Here is a 21,316-nt window from a genome sequence, read left to right as displayed (position 1 = left end):
AAAAGTGTTTTTGAAATTAAAACTTTTATAAAGTTAAAAAGTTACAGCGAGCTAAATTTAATTTATTCTTTCAGAAAAAAAACATTTAAATAAATTTAGTGTAGCCTAAGTGTACAGTGTTTATAAAGTCTACAGCAGTGTAAAGTAATGTACTAGGCCTTTGTATTCATTCACCACTCCCTTTCTGACTCACTCAGAGCCACTTCCAGTCCTGCAAGATCCATTCATGGTAAGTGCCTGATATGGTTTGGCTCTGTGTCGCTTCCCAAATCTCATCTCAAATTGTAGCCCCCATGTGTCATGGGAGAGGCCTGGTGGAAGGTGACTGAATCATGAGGGCAGACTTCTCCCTTGCTGTTCTCATGATAGTGTGTGAGTTCTCATGAGAACTGGTTGTTTGACAGTGTGTGGCACTTCCCCCTTTGCTCCTTCTCTCCTGCTACACCATGGTAAGACGTGCTTGCTTCCCCTTTGCCTTCCGCCATGGTTGTAAGTTTCTTGAGGCTTTCCAGTCATGACTCATGTTAAGCCTGCAGAACCGTGAGTCAGTTTAAACTTCTTTACTTCATAAATTACCCAGTCTCAGGTAGTTCTTTATAGCATGAGAGAATAGAATAATACAGTGCCCTATATAGGTGTACCTTCTTTTAAATATTTTATATCATTTTTTTACTGTACCATTTCTATATTTAGATATGTTTACATAACAAGTACTTACCACTGTGTTACAGTTGCCTACGGTATTCAGAACAGTAACAGCTATACATATTTGTAACCTAGGAGCAATACACCATATCATATAGCCTAGGTATGTAGTAGTCTATACCACGTAGGTTTGTGCAAATACTCTCTTAAATGTTCACACAACAAAATTTCCTAAGGACACATTTCTCAGAATGTATTCCCACCTCAAGTGGTGCATAACTGTGTTTACTTTTTGTTTTGTTTTTTGTTTTTGTGAAAACATTTAAAATAGAGTTTTTAAGGAAATTTCAATGATATAATATACAGTACAGTATTATTAACTATAGTCATCATACTGTACAGTAGCTTCTCAAAACTCATTCAACTCTGAACTGAAATTTTGTACTCTTTGACCATCATCTCTTCATTTCCCTCACCCTTAAGCCTCATTCAACCAACACTCTCTGCTCTCTGCCTCTTTGCATTCAACTTTTTATTTCATTTTATTTTTTAGAATCCACATATGAGTGATATCATAAATTATGTGTCTTTCTCTGTCTAGTTTAATTCAGAAAGCATAATGTCCTCCAGGTTTGAAATAATTTGGCTGTGTCCCCACCCAAATCTCATCTTAAATTCTCACATGCCCATGCTGTTCTCGTGATAGTGAATAAGTCTCACAAAATCTGATGGTTTTAAAAAGGGGAGTCTCCCTGTAGAAGCTCCTTTCTCTTGTCCGCTGCCATGAGATGGCCCTTTCATTTCCCACCATGATTGTGAGACCTCCCCAGTCACGTGCAACTGTAAGTCCAATACACCTCTTTCTTTTGTAAATTGCCCAGTCCTGGGTATATCTTTATCAGCAGCATGAAAACAGACTAATTCAAGGTTCATTCATGCTGAAATAAATGACAGATTTTTTTTTTGTTTATAGCTCCATAATATACCATTATGTGTGAGTATGTGTGTGTGTATGTATGTATATATTTGATTTATTTATCTATTTTATTTATCCATTCATTCTTTGAAGGACACTCAGATTGTTTCTATAACTTGACTGTTGAGAATAATGCTGCAATGAACATGAGAGTGCAGATATATCTTCATGGTACTGATTTAGTATATACACCCACAATTGATGAATCATATGCTAGTACCATTTTTAATGCATTTGGAAACCTTCATATTATTTTCCATAGTGGCTGTACCAATTTGTAGTCCCACTAATAGCGTACAAGTGTTTCCTTTTCTCCACATCCTTGCCAGTGGTTATCTCTTGCCTTGATGATAGCCATTCTAGGGTATGAGGTAATATCTTATTGTGGTTTTGATTTGCATTTTCCTGAAGATTAGTGATGTTGAGCACTTTTTCTATACCAGTTTGCCATTTGTATATCTTCTTTAGAAAAATTTCTATTTAGGTTCTTTGCCCATTCTTAAAATTAGGTCATTTATTTACTTTCTGTGTTTTTTTTTTTTGGTATTGAGTGGTACAAGTTTCTTGTACATTTTAGATTTTAACCCATTATCAGATGTATGACAAGGGGTTATAAAGTTAGAACGTTATAGTAAGATAAGTTTAATTTATTACTGCAGAAAGAAATTTTAAAAAGTTTGTATGTTGATTTGTATACTAAAACTTATCATACATATCAGATACACGATTAGGGGTTAAAATCCAAAATGTACAAGAAACTCATACAAATGCATACATCCTCACATTTAGTTTGCAAATATTTCCTTCCATTCCATAGGTGCCTTTCTATTTTGTTAATTGTTTATTTTGCTGTGCAGAACTTTGTTTTGATTTAGTCTCACTTGTTTATTTTTGCTTTTGTTCCCTGTGCCTTAGATGTCATATCCAAGAAATCATTTATTTAGATGTCATATCCAAAAAATCATTGCTGAGATCAATGTCAAAGAGGGTTTTTCTTGTTTTCTTTTAGGAATTTTATGGTTTCAGGTTTTACATTTGAATTGAGGACTTTAATCATTTGTGTTATTTTTTTGGTAAGTGATGTAAGATATAGGTCCAGTTTCTTTTTTTTTTTTTTCTTTTTATTTTTCTTTTTTTTGGCACGTGGATATCCAGTTTTCCCAACACCTCTTATTGAAGATGCTATTCTTATCCTATTGTGGGTTCTTGGTGCCCTTGTTAAAGTATAGTTGACCAAATATGCATGAGTATGTTTTAGAGCACTCACTTCTGTTCTTTTGATCTATGTGTGTATTTTCATGCCAGTACTATATTGTTTTTATTGCTACAGCTTCATTGTATAGTTTGAAATCAAGAAGTGTGATGCCTCCGCATTCTTCCTTTTGCTCAAGATCACTTTAGCTATTTGGGTTCTTCTGTGGTAACATATGTTTTAGGATTTATTTTTTATTTCTTAAAAAAAAATTCTATTAAAATATGGACAGGGAGCTGGGCGCAGTGGCTTATGCCTGTAATCCCAGTACTTTGGGAGGTCGAGGCAGGTGGGTCACAAGGTCAGGAGATCGAGACCATCCTGGCTAACACGGTGAAACCCCGTCTCTACTAAAAATATAAAAAATATTAAAACATTAAAAAATATAAAAAATTAGCCAAGCCCGGTGGCAGGCACCTGTAGTCCTGCCTCGGGAGGCTGAGGCAGGAGAATGGCGTGAACCCAGGAGGCGGAGCTTGCAGTGAGCTGAGATCACGCTACTGCACTCCAACCTGGGCGACAAAGCAAGACTCCATCACAAAAAAAAAAAAAGAAAAAAAAAGGAAAAAAAAAATATTGGCAGGCATTGCATTGATCTGTAACTCACTCTGGGTGCTATGAACATTCTGACATTATTAATTATCCCAAGCCACGAACATGATACACCTTTTCATTTATTTCTGATATAATTTCTTTTATCAATGTTTTATAATTTTTAATTTACCACCTTTTTAACCTCCTGGGTTAAATATATTCCTAAATATTTTTTTTCTGATACTCTTGTAGGTGGAATTGTCTTCTTAATTTATTTTTTGGATCTTTGCTAGTGTATAGAAATGCAAATGATTTTTGTATGTGGATTCTGTGTACTAAAACTTCACTAATTTTTTTTTAAATTTTAGGTTCGGGGGGTACATTGTGATGGTTTGTTACATAGGTAAGCTCATGTCACAGGGCTTTGTTGAACAGATTATTTCATCATCCAGGTATTAAGCCCAGTGCCCAGTGGTTACCTTTTCTGCTCTTTTTCCTCCTCCCAACTTACCCCCTAAAAGTAGACTCCAGTCTGTTGTTTTCTCCTTTGTCTTCATAAGCTCTTATCATTAGCTCCCACTTATAAGTGAGAATATGTGATATTTGGTTTTCTGTTCCTGCATTAGTTGGCTAAGGATAATAGCCTCCAGCTCCGTCCATGTTCCCACAAAATACATAATCTCAGTTTTTTTGATGGCTGCATAGTATTCCATGGTGTATATGTATCACATTTTCTTTATCCAATCTGTCAATGGTGGGCATTTAGGTTGCACAGAGCAGTGTGTGGAGGCTCACATCGTAAATCTTAACTCCAGAAAGACTGTAGGAATAAACCAGCAATCCCAAGAGGACCCAAATACCCTCTGAAGGAAGTGAACAGCTCCTGCATGACCTGGGAGACACCCCAAATACTGTGAGTTCCCAAACCACAGAAGTGGGAAAGGGAAATCGTCTGCCATTGTAAACACACCCCAACTGGGGAAACTGAAGGTTTAGCTTAGGGGAGAAGTTTCTAACCCTACCTGGAGCTGAGTCAATTTAGAGAGCTGAGCAAAATATAGGGGTAGAGGAAGCAGCAGGAAAGGTCTTGGGATCTCACTGGGTCCACAAGCAGGACATTCCTGCCTGGCACTACAAGGATCCTTTGGGAGGGTGGCCAGAGGCAAGGGGAAATTGCTATAGAGAGAAGGAAGTCTCCAGCTGAACTTTGTAACCATTTGAACTGAGTGAGAAGCCTCCTGGCTAGAACTTGGGGAAGGGCACAAATCCAGCGTGCAGACTGCACAGGTGGAGGAAGAACTAAAGCCCTCTTCTTTTGCAGCTGGGAGGCAGGTAGCCTGGGGCAAGTTCTCAGCCCTGCTTGCCCACTACCTGGAGACAGACTTGGTGCTGTTGGAGTGCATGGTGGGAATGAGAGTGCCCTCCAGATTGCATGGAAGCCGGGTGAGGCATGTGATTGCCAGCTTTCCCCCACTTCCCTGAAAACCTGCATGATTCAGCAGAGGCAACCATAATTCTCCTAGGTACACAACTCCATTGACCTGGGAGCCTCACTCCCCACGCTCCACAGCAGCTACAGCAAGACCCGCCCAAGGAGACTCTGAGCTCAGACATGACTAGCCCTGCCCCAACCTGATGGCCCTTCTCTATCCACTGTGGTATCAGAAGACAAAGGGTATATACTCTTGGAAGTTCTAGGACCCAATCCACTGCCGGTTCCTGTCCATACTAACACAGCTGATGTTCTCTGGAAAGGGCCAACTCCCAGCAGGAGGCCAACCAGCATAAAAAGAGAACACTAAACTACCAAAGCTAAGAACGCTCACAGAGTCCGTTTCACACCCCCTACCACCTCCACTGGAGCAGGTGCTGGGATCCACGGCTGAGAGACCCATAGACTTTTCACATCAGAGGACTCTGGGCAGACAACCCCCAGTACCAGCCCAGAACCTGGTAGACTTGTGGGATGGCTAGACCCAGAAAAGAGATAACAATCACTGAAGCTCAGCTCTCAGGAAGCCACATCCATAGGAAAAGTGGGGGATTACTCCATGAAGGGAAATACCCTATGGGACAAAAGAATCTGAACAACAGCTTTCAGGCTTAGACCTTCCTTTTGACAGAGCTTACTCAAATAAGAAGGAATCAGAAAACCAACTTTGGTAATATGACAAAATGAAGGTCTTTAACACCCCCAAAAAATCACCCTAGCTTACCAGCAATGGATCCAAACCAAGAAGAAATCCCTAATTTGCCTGAACGAATTCAGAAGGTTAGTTATTAAGCTAATCAGGGAGCCACCAGAGAAAGGTGAAGCCCAATGCTAGGAAATCAAAAAAATGATACAAAAAGTGAAGGGAAAAATATTCAAGGAAATAGATAGTGTTATAATGAAATCAAAACTTCAGAAAACATTAGACACAATTATAGAAACACAAAATGCTCTGGAAAGTCTCAGCAATAGATTTGAACAAGTAGAAGAAAGAAATTCAGAGCTCAAAGACAAGGTCTCTGAATTAACTCAATACCACAAAGACAGAAAAAAAGAATAAGAAAATATGAACAAAGCCTCCAAGAATTCTGGAATTATGTTAAATGACCAAACCTAAGAATAATCAGCCTTCTTGAGGAAGAAGAGAAATCTAAGAGTTTGGAAAATATGTTTGGAGGAATAACCAAGGAAAACATCCTCAGCCCTACTAGAGACCTTCATATCCAAATACAAGAAGAACAAAGAACACTTGGGAAATTCATTGCCAAAAGATTATCGCTTAGCACATTGTCATCAGATTATCTAAAGTTAAGATGAAGGAAAGACTCTTAAGAGCTGTGAGACAAAAACACCGGGTAATCTATAAAGAAAAACCTATCAGATTAACCCCAGATTTCTCAGCCTATCTTCAGCCTGCTCAAACAAAACAATTATCAGCCAATAATTTTGTATCCAGGGAAACTAAGCATCATATATGAAGGAAAGATATAGTCTTTTTTCAGACAAACAAATGGTGAGAGAATTTGCCACTACCAAGCCACCACTATAAGAACTGCTAAAAGGAGCTATCCATCCTGAAAAAAATTGTGGAAACACATCAAAACAGAACCTCCTCAAAGCATAAATCTCACAGGACCTATAAAACAAAATGCAATTTAAAAAGCAACAACAACAACAACAACAAACCAAGATACACAGGTAACAAATAGCATGATGAATGGAATGGTACCTCACACCTCAATGCTAGCATTGAATGTAAATGGCCTAAATCCTCCTTTTAAAAGATATAGAACTGAACACTGGAAAGAACTCACCAACCAACTATCTGCTGCCTTCAAGAGACTCACCTAACACATAAACTTAAAGTAAAGGAGTGGAAAAAGGCATTTCATGCAAATGCACATCAAAACCAAGCAACAGTAGCTATTCTTATATCAGATAAAAAAATTTTTAAAGCAACTGCAGTTACAAAAGACAAAGAGAGGCATTGTATAATGGTAAAAGGCCTTGTCCAACAAGAAAATATTACAATCCTAAACATGTATGCATCTGCCACTGGAGGTCCCAAATTTATGAAACAATTACAAATAGACTGAAGAAATGAGATAGGCAGAAATGCAATACTAGTGGGGGACTTCTATACTGCACTGACAGCACTGGACAGGTCATCAAGACAGAAAGTCAGCAAAGAAACAATGGATTTAAAGTATCCCTTGGAGCAAATGGACTTAACAGATGTATACAGAACATTTCATTCTATATTTCATTCTGTAACAGACGTTACAGAACATTTCAATAACCGTGGAATACACATTCCATTGAACAGCACACGGAACTTTCTCCAAGATAGACCATATGACAGGCCATAAAACAAGCCTCAATAAATTTAAGAAAATTGAAATTACATGAAGCACTCTTTCAGACCCCAGTGCAATAAAACTGGAAATCAACTCCAAAAGGAACCTTTAAAACCATGCAAATACATGGAAATTCAATAACCTGCTCTTGAATGATCAATGGATCAAAACCAAAATCAAGTTGGAAATTAAAAAATTATTTGAACTCAACGACAATAATGACACAACCTTTCAAAACCTCTGGGATATAGCAAAGGTGGTGCTCAGAGGAAAGTTCATAGCCCCAAATGACCACATCAAAAAGACTGAAAGAGCACAAACTGACCTTCTAAAGTCACACCTCAAGGAACTTGAGAAACAAGAACAAACCAAACCCAAACCCAGCAGAAGAAAGGAAATAACCTAGATCAGAGCAGAACTAAATGAAATTGAAAGAAAAATACAAAAGATAAAAGAAACAAAAAGCTGGTTCTTTAAAAACATAAATAAAATTCATAGACCATTAGCAAGATTAACCAAGAAGAGAGGAAATCCAAATAACCTCAATAAGAAATGAAATGAGAGATATTACAACTGACATCACAGAAATACAAAAAGTTATTCAAGTCTATTAGGAACACCTTTATGCACACAAACTAGAAAACCTAGAACAGATGCATAAATTCCTGGAAAAATATAACCCTCCTAGATTAAATCAGGAAGAATTAGACACCCTGAACAGACCAATAACAAGCAGTGAGGATGAAATGGTAATTTAAAAATTACCAACAAAAGAAAGGTAAGGACCAGACCAATTCACAGCAGAATTATACCAGACATTTAAATAAGAAATGATACCAATTCTTTTGACACTATTCTACAAGATAAAGAAGAGGGAACCTTCCCTAATTTATTCTATAAAGCCAGAATCACCCTAATACCAAAACCAGGAAAGGACATAACCAAAAAAGAATACTACAGACATATATCACTGACCAACATAAATGCTAAAATCCTTAACTAAATACTAGCTAACCAAATTCAACAACCTATCAACAGGATAATCCACCATGATCGGGTGAGTTGCATACCAGGGATGCAGGAATGGTTTAACATATACAAGTCAATAAATGTGATACACCACATAAACAGAATTAAAAGCAAAAATCACATGATCATCTCAATAGATGCAGAAAAAGCATTTGACAAAATCCAGCATTGCTTTATGATTAAAACTCTCAGCAAAATTGGCATACAAGGAACATACCTCAATATAACAAAAGCCATCTATGACAAACCCACAGAGAACATAATACAGAATGGGGAAAAATTGAAAGCATTCCCTCCGAGAATTGGAACAAGACAAGGATGTCCACTCTCACCACTCCTCTTCATCACAGTACTGGAAGTCCTAGCCAGATCAATCAGACAAGAGAAAGAAATAAAGGGCATCCAAATCAGTAAACAGAAAGTCAAACTGTCACTGCTTGCTGATGATATGATTGTTTACCTAGAAAACCCTAAAGTCTCCTCCAGAAAGCTCCTAGAACTTATAAAAGAATTCAGCAAAGTTTCCAGATATAAGATTAATGTACACAAATCAGTGGCTTTTCTATACACCAACAGCAAACAAAGAGATAATTGAATCAAGAACTCAACCCCTCTTGAGATAATGCTAAAAATAAAAAATAAAATACTTACACATATACCTAACCATGGAGGCAAAAGACCTGTAAAAGGAAAACTACAAAACACTGCTGAAAGAAATCATAGATGACACAAACAAATGGAAACACATTCCATGCTCATGGATGGGTAGAATCAATATTGTGAAAATGACCACACTGCCGAAAGCAATCTACAAATTCAACACAATCCCCATCAAAATACCACCATATTTCTTCATAGAATTAGAAAAATCAATTCATATGGAATCAAAAAAGAGCCTGCATAGCCAAAGCAACACTAAGCAAAAAGAACAAACTTGGAGGTATCACGCCACCTGATTTCAAACTATCCCATAAGGCCATAGTCACCAAAACATCATGATACTGGTATAAAAATAGGCACATGGGATAGTGGAACAGAATAGAGAACAAGAAACATTCCCAAATACTTACAGCCAACTGATCTTTAACAAAACAAACAAAAACATGAAGTAGGGAAAGGACACCCTTTTCAACAAGTGGTGCTGGGATAATTGGCTAGCCACATGTAGAAGAATGAAACTGGATCTTCATCTCTCATCTATACAAAAATCAACTAAAGATGGATTAAGGACAGAAAAAACTAAGGGGGGAAAGACTCCCTATTCAATAAATGGTGCTAGTTAATCTGACGAGCCATATGCGGAAGATTGAAGCTGAACCCCTTCCTTACACCGTATACAAAAATCAACTCTAGATAGACTAAATATAATACCAGAAACTATAGAACTTCCAGAAGATAACATTGGAAAAACCCTTCTAGACATTGACTTAGGCAAGGATTTATTTGTTTGTTTGTTTGTTTGTTTTGGAGACAGAGTTTTGCTCTGTTGCCAGGCTGTAGTAGAGTGGTGTGATCTTGGCTCACTGCAAGCTCCGCCTCCCAAGTTCAAGCAGTTCTCCTGCCTCAGCCTCCAGAGTAGCTGGGACTACAGGCGTGTGCAACCATGCCCAGCTAATTTTTTGTATTTTTAGTAGAGACGGGGTTTCACCCTGTTGGCCAGGATGATCTCGATCTCCTGATCTCGTGATCCACCCGCCTCAGCCTCCCAAAGTGCTAGGATTACAGGCATGAGCCACCACGCCCAGCCTTAGGCAAGGATTTCATAACCAAGAAACCAAAAGCAAATGCAATATAAACAAAGATAAATAGCTGGGACTTAATTAAACTAAAGAACTTTTGCACAGCAAATGGAACAGTCAGCAGAGTAAACTGACAACCCACAGATTGGAAGGAAATCTTCACAATCTATACATCTGACAAAGGACTAATATCCAGAATCTACAAAAAATCTACGACAAACTCAAACCAATCATCAAGAAAAAATTTAAAAAAAAAATCCCATCAAAAAGTGGACTAAGGACATGAATAGACAATTCTCAAAAGAAGGTAGACAAATGGCGAACAAATTTATGAAAAAATGCTCAACATCACTAATAATCAAGGAAATGCAAATCAAAACCACAAAGCAATATCACCTTACTACTGCAAGTATGGCCAAAATAAAAAAATCATAAAACAGTAGATGTTGATGTGGATGTGGTTATCAGGGAACACTTCTATAATGCTGTTGGGAATGTAAACTAGTACAGACACTATGGAAAACAGTGTGAAGGTTCCTTAAAGAACTAAAAATAGAACTACCATTTGATCCAGCAATCCCACTACTGGCTATCTACCCAGAGAAGTCATTATACGAGAAAGATACCTGCATACGCACGTTTATAGCAGCACGATTCACAATTGCAGAATTGTGGAACCAACCCAAATGCCCAAGAATCAACGATAGTTTCTTTATCCACGCATTGGAGATACACACACACACACACACACACACACACACACACACACAAATCAGCTATAAAAAGGTATAAACTAATGGCAGTCACAGGTACCTGAATGAGATTGGAGACTATTATTCTGATTGAAGTAACTTAGGAATGAAAAACCAAACGTCGTATGTTCTCACTGATATATGGAAGCTAACTTATGAGGACACAAAGGTGTAAGAATGATACAATGGACTTCGGGGACTTGGGAGGAAAGGTGGGAGGGTTAAAAGACTACAAATAGGATGCAGTGTATACTGCTCGTGTGACGGGTGCACCAAAATCTCACAAATCACCATTAAAGAACTTACTCATGTAACTACGTGTACCCCAATAACCTATGGAAAAATTTAAAAAGGCAAAATATTGGAAATAACCTATACACTCATACATAAGAGAGTAGGCGAGCAAACTATATACATGCACACAATGGAGTAGAGTGCAGCTGTAAAAGAGAAGAAGAAATCGGTATGAAGTAATTTCCAGGACCTATTGGAAAAAAAATGCAAAGGACTATTTATAGCATGCTACCTTTTGTGTTAGAAAGGAAGAAAAGTTAGAAAATACACATCTGTCTGTTCATTTGTACAAAAAGAAACACAAGAAGAATAAACTACAAGCTAATGAGATTGGAGACCTGCAGGAAAGGATCAGGGAATGGGCATGGGTGGAGAGGATGCATTCACCGAGAACACCCTTTAATACAGTTTAGACTTTTAAAATAATGTTAATGTTTTACATTCTAATTTTAAAAGGTAACAAGTTTAAAATAAAAAAACAAGCAGAAACAAGTTTAATTACATCCCATTTGTCAACTTTTGCTTTTGTTGTGATTACTTTTGGGGTCTTTGTCAAGAAATCTTTGCCCATTCCTATGTCCAGGATGGTATTGCCTAGGTTGTCTTCCAGGGGTTTTAGAGTTTTGAGTTTTACATTTAAGTCTTTATTTCCTCTGGAGTTGTTTTTTGTATATGGTGTAAGGAAGTGGTTCAGCTTCGATCTTCTGCATATGGCTAGCCAGTTTAACTAGCACCATTTATTGAATATGGAGTCTTCCCCCCTTTTTTTGTCAGCTTTATTAAAGATCATATGGTCATAGATGTGTGGCCTTATTTGTGGGCTCTCTATTCTGTTCCATTGGTCTGTGCACCTGTTTTTGTACCAGTATCATGCGGCTTTCATTACTGTAACCCTCTAGTATTGTTTGAAGTTGGGTAACATGATGCTTCCAACTTTGTTCATTTTGCTTAGAATTGCCTTGGCTAGTCAGGCTCTTTTTTGGTTCTGTACGACTTTTAAAATAGTTTTTTCTTCTTCTGTGAAGAATGTTGTTGGCTTTTTGATAGGAATAGCATTGAATCTGTAACCTGCTTTGGGCACTATAGTAATTTTAATGATATTGATTCTTCCTTTCCATGGCATGGGATGTTTTTCCATTTGTTTGCATCTTCTCTAATTTCTTTGAGCAGCATTTTGTAATTCTAATTGTAGGGATCTTTCACCTCCCTGGTTAGCTGTATTCCTACGTATTTTATTCTTTTTGTGGCAGTTGTGAATGAGATTATCTTTCTGGTTTGGCTCTTGGTTTGGCTGTTGTTGCTGTATAGGAATGCTAATAATTTTTGTATATTAATTTGGTCTCCTAGTATGCTAGTATAAACAACTTCAGCAAAGTTGTCTATCACTAGCATACTAGGACACCAAATTAATACTGAAGGAGCTTTTGAGCCAAGACTATGGGTTTTTCTAGATATACAATTATGTAACCTGCAAACAGAGATAGTTTGACTTCCTTGCTTCCTATTTGTACGCCCTTTATTTCTTTCTCTTGCCTGATTGCTCTGGCTAGGACATCCAATACTATGTTGAATAGAAGTGGTGAGAGAGGGCTTTTTTGTCTCATGCCACTTTTCAAGGGGAATGTTTCTAGCTTTTGCCAATTCAGTGTGATGTTGGCTGTGGGTTTCTCATAGATGACCTCTTATTATTTTGAGGTATGTTCCTTCAACACCTAGCTTATTGACAGTTTTTAACATGAAGTGGTGTTGAATCTTATTAAAAGCCTTTTCTGCATCTATGGAGATGATCATGTGCATTTTGTCTTTAGTTCTGTTTCTGTGGTAAATCACAATTATTGATTTGCGTATGTTGAAACAAACTTTGCATCTTGGGGATAAAGCCTATTTAATCATGGTGGGTTCGCTTTTTGATGTGCTGTTGGATTCTGTTTGAAAGTACTTTGTTGAGAATTTTTTGAGCTGATATTCATCAAAGATATTGGCCTGAAATCTTTTTTTGTTGTGTCTCTGCCAGATTTGTGTATCAAGATGATACTGGCCTTATAGAATGAGCTGAGGAGGAGTTGCTTCTTCTCAATTTTTTGAAATAGTTTCTGTAGAAATAGTATGAACTCCTCTTTGTACATCTGGTGGAATTCAGCTGTAAAACCATCAGTTCGTTGGCTGTTTTTGGTTGGTAGGCTGTTTATTACTAATTCAGTGTAAAAGCTTCGTATTGGTCTTTTCAGGAAATCAATTTTTTTCCTAGCTCAGTCTTGGGAGGGTGTATGTGTCCAGGGATTTATTAATCTCTTCTGGGTTTTATAGTTTGTGTGCACAGAGGTTTATGATGGGTATTTTTAATTTCTCTGGGGTCAATAGTAACATTCCCTTCATCATTTCTAATTGTGTTTATTTGACTCTTGTCTCTTTTCTTCTTTATTAGCCTACCTATAGACCTATCTTATTAAATTTTTCCAAAAAAAAAAAAAACAAAAAAAACTGGATTCACTGCTTTTGAATGGTTTTTCGTGTCACTATTTCCTTCAGTTCAGCTGTGATTTTAATTTTTCTTTTCATCCGCTGGCTTTGGGGTTGATTCATTCTTGCTTCTCTAATTCTTTCAGTTGTAATATTAGGTTATTAAATTGAGATCTTTCTAACTTTTTAATGGGAACATTAATGTTATGAATTTTCCTCTTAACATTGCCTTAGCTGTGCCTCAGTGATTTTGGTATGTTGTATCTTTGTTGTGATTATTTCCACTTATTAATTTCTGTCTTAATGTCATTATTTACCTAAAAGTCATTCAGGAACATGTTGTTTAATTTACATGTAATTGCATGGTTTTGAGTGATTTTCATAGTCTTGACTTTTATTTTCATTTCTAAGTGGTCTGAGTGTGTGTTTGGTATGATTTTTTTTCTTTTGCATTTGTTGAGAATTGTTTTATGTCCAATTATGTGGTCGATTTTAGAGCAAGTGACATGTGGCAATGAGAAGAATGCATATTCTGTTGTTTTTCAGTAAGGAGTTATGCAAAGGCCTATCAGATCGGTTTGGTCTAATGTTAAGTTCAGGTCCTGAATATCTTTGTTTATTTTCTGCTTTGATGATCTGTCTGGTACTGTCAGTGGAGTGTTGGAGTCTTCCACTATCACTGTGTGTGAATCAATGTCTCTTTGTAGGTCTCTAAGAACTTGCTTTGGATGAATCTGGGTGCTCCTTTGTTGGGTACATATATATTCAGGATAGTTAGTTCTTGTTGTTGAATTAAACCCTTAACCATTATGTAATGTCCTTCTGTGTCTTTTTTTTTTTTTTTTAATCTTTGTTGATTTGAAGTCTGTTTTGTCTGAAATTAGAATTGCAACTCCTGCTTTTTTCTGTTCTCCATTTGCTTGATCGATTTTCCTCCATCCCTTCATTTTGAGCCTATGAAGGTCATTACATGTGAGATGGGCTTCTGAAGACAGCATACTATTGGATCTTGCTTTTTTATCCAGCTTTCCACTCTGTGCCTTTTAAGTGGAGCATTTAACCCATTTACATCAAGGTTAGTATTGATATGTGTGGATTTGATCCTGTCATTGTGCTGTTAGCTGGTTATTATGTTGGTTTGTTTGTATGGTAGCTTTATAGAGTCACAGTGGTCTGTGTGTTTAAGTGTGCTTTTGTATTAGCTGGTAGCAACATTTTTCTATATTTAGTGCTCCTTTCAATATCTCTTGTAAAACAGGTCTGTTGGTAATAGATTCTCTTAACATTTGCTTATCTGAAAAGGATCTTTCTCCTTCACTTAGGAAGCTTGATTTGGCTAGAAGTGAAATTCTTGGTTGAAGATTTTTTTCTTTAAAATGTTGACTATAGGCCCCCAATATCATCTGGCTTGTAAGGTTTAAGCTGAGATATCTGCTGTTAGCCTGATGAAGTTCCCTTTGTAGGTGATGTGTCCTTTCTCTCTAGCTGCCTTTAACATTCTTTTTTTTTTTTTTTTTAATTTTGACCTTGGAAAATATGATGGTTATGTTTCTTGAGAATGATCTTCTTATATAGAAGCTTGCAGGAGTTCTCTGTATTTCCTGAATTTGACTGTTGGCCTCTCTAGCAAGGTTGGGGACATTATCATGGGTATTACGTATTACCTTAAATTATGTCTTCCAAGTTTTTTGCTTTCTTTCCCTTCCTTTCAGTGATGCCAGTGATTCATAGATTTGGCTTCTTTAAATAATTCCATACTTCCAGAGGTTTTGTTTCTTCCTTTTTATTATTTTTTCTTTATCTTTGTCTGACTGTCTTATTTCAGTGAACCAGTCTTCAAGGTCTGAAATGATTTCCTCAGCTTGGTTTATTCTGCCGTTAATACTTGTGATCACATTGTGAAACTCCTGCCTTGTGTTATTCAGCTCTGTGAGACCCATTAGATTCTTTTTTCTACTAACTTTTTGTCCTTCACCTCATGTGTTGCTTTATTATGGTTCTTACTTTCCTTGGACTGAGCTTTGTCATCCTCCTGAATCTTACCAATCTTTGTTCCTACCTATTTTTGTCATTTCTGCCAGTTTAGCCTAGTTAAGAACTCTTATTGGAGAACAGGTACAGTTGTTTGGAGGACATACGACACTCTGGCCCTTTGAGCTACTGGAGTTCTTGTGCTGGTTCTTTCTTATCTCTGAATGTGGGTGTTCCTTTAACTTCAGTGTAGATTAAGTATAGTCAATAGACTTATTTTCTGGATATTTTCACTGAGCTGAGGCTTTGTGCAGGGTTTTTATTTGAAGCTGACTTCCTGTCCCTTGTTTCAGAATGGAGTATGTTAGTGAGGTATTTTTGGTGTTGAAGCTGTGGGATCCAGCAGGTGGCATTTAGGCTTATTGTTCAGTTGGTAGACTCTTGCTCGATTTTGTGGTTCTTTTGTGTTTCTTCACAGTTGCAGCTGTGTTCCCTCTCAGTGCTCTGAAAGTGTGGGTTCTTCTTTCCCTTGTGTGCTGGCTGTAGATCCCAGCTTGGCACTCCTTGGTTGACCAGTGCAGCTCTGAGGCAATCACGGTGGTTATATTCTTTCCCCAACTTGGAGGCAAGAGAGGAAGGAAGCTCAGTAGTGGTTGAGGTCAAGGGTCATTTGCTTATCTCCTGAGGGCTCCACCTCAGAGAGATTCAGGTCATTAATCACGCAGTGTAATCAGCCCAGGATGGAGGGTCTGTGCTGTGGTCCCAAGCTAGGGGTCTGCTGATAAGCAATAGGATGTGTGTGTGACCCATGAGAGATGGACTGGCCTCCTTTCCTTGCGTCAACTATAGCTTGTTGAAGATGTGGATAAAGCACTTAGGTTTTCTGCCTCTTCATTAGCGCAAGGGTGGCAAGGGCAGTTCTACTGCAGGGGCAGTAGCAGAGCGGCTTTCAGTTGCCCCTGAAGGCTCTATCCAGGGAGTTGCTGAGTTTGCTACTGACTCAATAGCTCTGGCAGGGGGCAACTGGAGGCCTAGGCCTGGAGGACCTGCATGGTGAGGAGATATAAGAACCACCACCCACATAACAATCTAGCTACTTTTCCACAGGGCTGCTGCGGTATGCTGGGGACCCATCCCAGTCTCTAGTCACCTCGAATTTTTCAGTACCTGGCAATAGCAACAGTGAAGCCTGCAAAACAGCAAAGATGGCAGCCTACCCCTCCTTCTGGGAGCTTCATCCCAGGGACATTCATCCCTGTTGCTGGCTCAAACACACCTGTAGGAGGGGACTGGAGACCCCAGTTAGGAGATCCCTCCTAGTGAGGAGGAATGGGATTGGGGACCTGCTTCAAAAAGCAGTCTGGCCATGTTTTGGTAGAGCGTCTGTTCTGTGCTGGGGGTCCACTTCAACCCCCAGTCACCTTGGACATTCCAAAGCCTGAAGACTGGAACGGCTAAATCGCCCAAACAGCAACAATGGTGGTCTGCCCCTCCCTCTGGGAGGTTACAAATCTCTGTCAGCTGGAGAACAGCAGTGGGGTGGTTGGAAGCCCCGGTTGGGAGGTCCTGCCCAGTGAAGAGAAATAGGATTTGGAACCCACTTAGCAGCAATCTGGCTATGCTTTCATAGAGCAGCAGTGCTGTACTGGGGGATTTCTGCCCCCAGTCAGCTCAGACTGTCCAAAGCCTGAAGGCCGGAGTGGCTAAGTTGCCCAAACAGCAAAGATGGCGACCTGGCCCACCCTCTGGGAGCTCCCTCTCAGGGCGGTGCAAAACTGCTACCAGTGGCTGGCTGGAATTGCAAGCCAGTGGTTCTTATCCTGTGAGGTGCTGTCGAAGTGGGGCCTGCCAGGTGTTCCTGCTCAGCCCCCTGGATTCAGTCTCTTTCCTAGGGTTATGTACAGAGGCTAACCTCCCACTGTGCTGGACCTGCAGCTCCTTCTGCCAGAAAGCCCGAGTATCTAAAGCTCCTGAGTCGCTACCTGTGCCTGAGTGGCTGCTCTGCTGAGATTCCACCCAGCTCTGTCTGTCAGACTAAAGGCCCTGGTGGCGTCGTTTCACAGAAAGGTCTTCTTACTCAAGAGTTACAAAGATCCATAGGAGAAGCATGGTTTCCTGCGGTCACACATTCACTCACCGCTTCCCTGGGGAAGGAAGGCTCCCCTGGCAGCCTCTGACAGTTTGATTATAATGTTTCTTGGTGAAGACTCTTTTGGGTTAAACCTGATTGGAGATATTTAAGTTTTATATACCTTGATGTACATCTCTCTCTCCAGATTTAGGGAGCTTTTAGTCATGAATGATTTCTTTAAAGATTTTATCTAGCCCTGTCTCTCTCTCTTGTCTTTCTTAAAATAGTATAATGAAGAAGTTAACATTCTTGATTGTGTCTCAGAAATTGCATAGACTTTTTTTTTATAGTTTTTCTTGTATGATGGGATATTTTTAAATGATCTGTCTTTGAGTTTACAGATTTCTTTTTCTGCTTGGTCAAGTAAGCTACTGATGCTCTTTATTGCATGTTTCATTTAATTTATTTTATTCTTTAGACCTAGTATTTCTATTTGGTTCTCTTTTTTAAAAAAATTTCTATCTCTTTTTCAGGCTTCTCATTTTGATTTTGTTCTTATGTTTGTCTGTTGTTGTTGTTGTTGTTTTTTGAGATGGAATCTTGTTGTGTCACCCAGGCTGGAGTGCAGTGACTGCAACCTCAGCCTCCCAGGTTCAAGTGATTCTCCTGCCTCAGCCTCCTGAGTGGCTGGAATTATAGGTGTGCACCACCACGCCTGGCTAATTTTTGTATTTTTAGTAGAGATGGGGTTTCACCATGTTGGTCAGACAGGTCTCAAACTCCTGACCTCATGATCTGCGTGCCTTGGCCTCCCAAAGTGCTAAGGTAACTGGAGATTACCTCCAGGGCTGGTAACTGGAGATTTATTATGTTCCTTTTTTGGTATCATATTTTCCCATTTTTTTTTCATGTTTCTTTTTGTGCTGTGTAGATGTCTATGCATGTAATGGAGCAGTCACCTATTGCAGTCACCTATTGCACACTATGAACTGGTTTTGGTGGGGAATGACATTCACTTGACAGTGAGTGTGAGGGCACCAATTGGGTGGGCTATGGTGGATCTGGCTCAGTGGCATCGTCTCTTTGCAGCTCTGTCAGCTGAGGTCAGTGTTTGTGAAGATTTTAGGGGTCCTCATCAGCCAAAACCGTGTGCATTTACCCAGCAGGTAAAAGCTGCTGCTGGGATCTTCCTTATCATTTTTTTCCCAAATGGAGAAGTAATGGCTGATAGGATCTGTTTGTCACTGGTTTCAGACCACAGGCATGCTTGCAGTGGTGGTTTCACTGGAGTCTGATGTGTAGCACCCACGGAGCAGCCACTGTACCAGAGTCTAGAATGCAGGCATGCGTGCAGAGATCACGACTGTGGGATATGGAACAGTGGTGGCACTGTGGCCTATGCACAGATGGACTTGCCACAGCATTGGTAATGATGTGCAAGATAAAGCTGCGTGGGAAGCACCTGGGTTGCCAGGGTTCAGAGTATAGGCACAACCAGAGCTGCAGCAATTCTGAGGTCTGGGGCTCAGGCACACCACTATGGTGGTGTTTCCAGTTGTAGGTATAGGAGATCCTGAAGCAGCCACACAAGAATGTGCAGAGCAACCGATGTTCTGAAATTTGAGGCATTGATAGGCCTGCTGCAGTAGTGTCTACGGTGCAAGAGCTTGTAAAGCATCTGCAGAGTTGAAGTCTGGAGCTAAATCTAGCTCACTTTAGCTGTAACTTTTATATTTAAGAGGCAGGGGCTCACAGCGTGGCAGCAAAACTGGGGTCCTGAACACAGGTACAGGGTTGGAGGTGGGGGTGCAGTCACAAGGAAGCACAACAACAGATTCTTCTTGGAGGAGAAAGATATGCACTAGGAACTCCCTCTTCAGGGGGTCCACAGTGGCAATGGCTACTAGTTACCTCAGTGGTGAAATCTGACAGTGTTTTAGTGTTTTTTTTTGTTTTTTTATGACGGAGACCACTGTGATCCAGACCAATGAACACTGGGCGAACACACTTTCACTGTAAAAGTTGCAGGGACTCTGTAGCCTTACCACAAGGCTGTTGAGGTCCTTAATAGCAAATATGGATGGGGTCCTCTGCAGAGCAGGCTGCTGGTGGCTGTGGTGTCACCTGTCCTGTGGCTGATTTCAATAGCTCTTGCCCTTCTTTGCTCCTATCATCTCTAGATAGCCTAGGTATGCCTATCTTCCCCAAAAATGTTGTGTGGTTATTCTCTCTTGTTTGCTCCACTGTGTTGCTGCATATTCTTAATTGGACTCTTGAGCTATTTCAGGGCTATTTTCTTTCATGGATAACTTTCTAATTGTTTTTCTGGTGAGGAGGCAAAGGTTGGTATCTCCACCATCTTATTGATATCACTCTGCAGGCAGGTTTTTAAAGATAAAATATTTTATCATGCTTTTCAGCTAAAAGAAAATGCTGAAAAGCAAGTGATTCAGCAAAAGGACAACTCATTTAAAGCTAATGTCATAGAACAATTTGAATGTGAAATTGAATTGGCAAAGAAATAAATAAGACCAAGAGGCAAAACGTGAGTTACTTTCCTGCTTCTGCTGATTCAGGGCTTCACACTGGATTTTTAAAATATTTTACTTAAGTATTGCAAATTCCCAAGTAATGTACACCAGCACTCAAAAGAAAGTACAAGAATAAAATCTACTCTAAAATATTATTTACTAAACTGAAAATATTCTTTCCAAAATCGGGAATAAGGACATGAATGTCTGCTCTTGTCATTCTATTAAACATTATATTTGAGGTTCCAGTCTGGGCAATTAAACAAGATAAACAAATAAAAATGAAGTTAGGCAGATTGAAGAGAAAAAAGTAAAAGTACCTGTATTTAAGAGGACATGATCTTATATATATAAACTCCTAGATGTTTTAGAGCTAATAAATGAATTCAGCAAAGTTGTAGTATACAAGAACAATATATAAACATCAGCTGGATATTTAAACAGTAGAAATTAACAACATGTAGTAAAATTGGTACAAGTCCATTTATAATAGATCAAAAAGAATAAAACACATGATAATTTTTCTCTTTTTATAAAAAATTATAAATTCAAGGGGGTACGTATGTAGTTTTGTTACGTAGGTATATTGTCTAATGTTGAAGTTTGGGCTTCTAGTAAACTTGTCTCCCAAATAGTAAACAGAGTACCTAATAGTTTTACAACTCTCAACCTACTCCTACTTTCCCATCTTTTGGAGTCCCCAGTGTTTATCTCCATCTTTATGAACATGTGTAGACATTGTTTAGCTCTCACTTAAAGAGGGAAGGTGAGGCATTTGATTTTATGTTTCAGAGTTATTTCACTTAGGGTAATGTCCTCCCATCCCATCCATGTTCCTGGGAAAAACATGATTTCATCAGTTTTTATGGCTACATAGTATTCTATGGTGTATGCATATTTTCTTTATCCACCATAATGATAAATTTTGCCAAAGAAGTGAAAGACTCGTACACTGAAAATTATAAAGCATTGTTGAAATAAATTAAATATCTAAATAAATAAAAAGACATCTTGTGTCATGGGCTTGAAGACCTACTAATGTTAAGGCAATCACAATTTCAAAATTTTTCTGAAGATTCAACATAATCTCATCAACATTTCAACTGCTTCTTCTTCTTTTTTCTTTTTTTCAAAAACTGACAAGATTATCCTAAAATTTATACAGAAATTCAAGGAACCCTGAATAGTCAAAACAGAAAAAGAAAGTTGGAAG

The sequence above is a fragment of the Macaca thibetana genome, chromosome 3 (genome assembly GCF_024542745.1).
Source record: "Macaca thibetana thibetana isolate TM-01 chromosome 3, ASM2454274v1, whole genome shotgun sequence".
Classification (NCBI taxonomy): Eukaryota; Metazoa; Chordata; class Mammalia; order Primates; family Cercopithecidae; genus Macaca; species Macaca thibetana.
The sequence above is the reverse complement of the archived record's forward strand: the minus strand, read 5'-3'. Positions refer to the sequence as shown.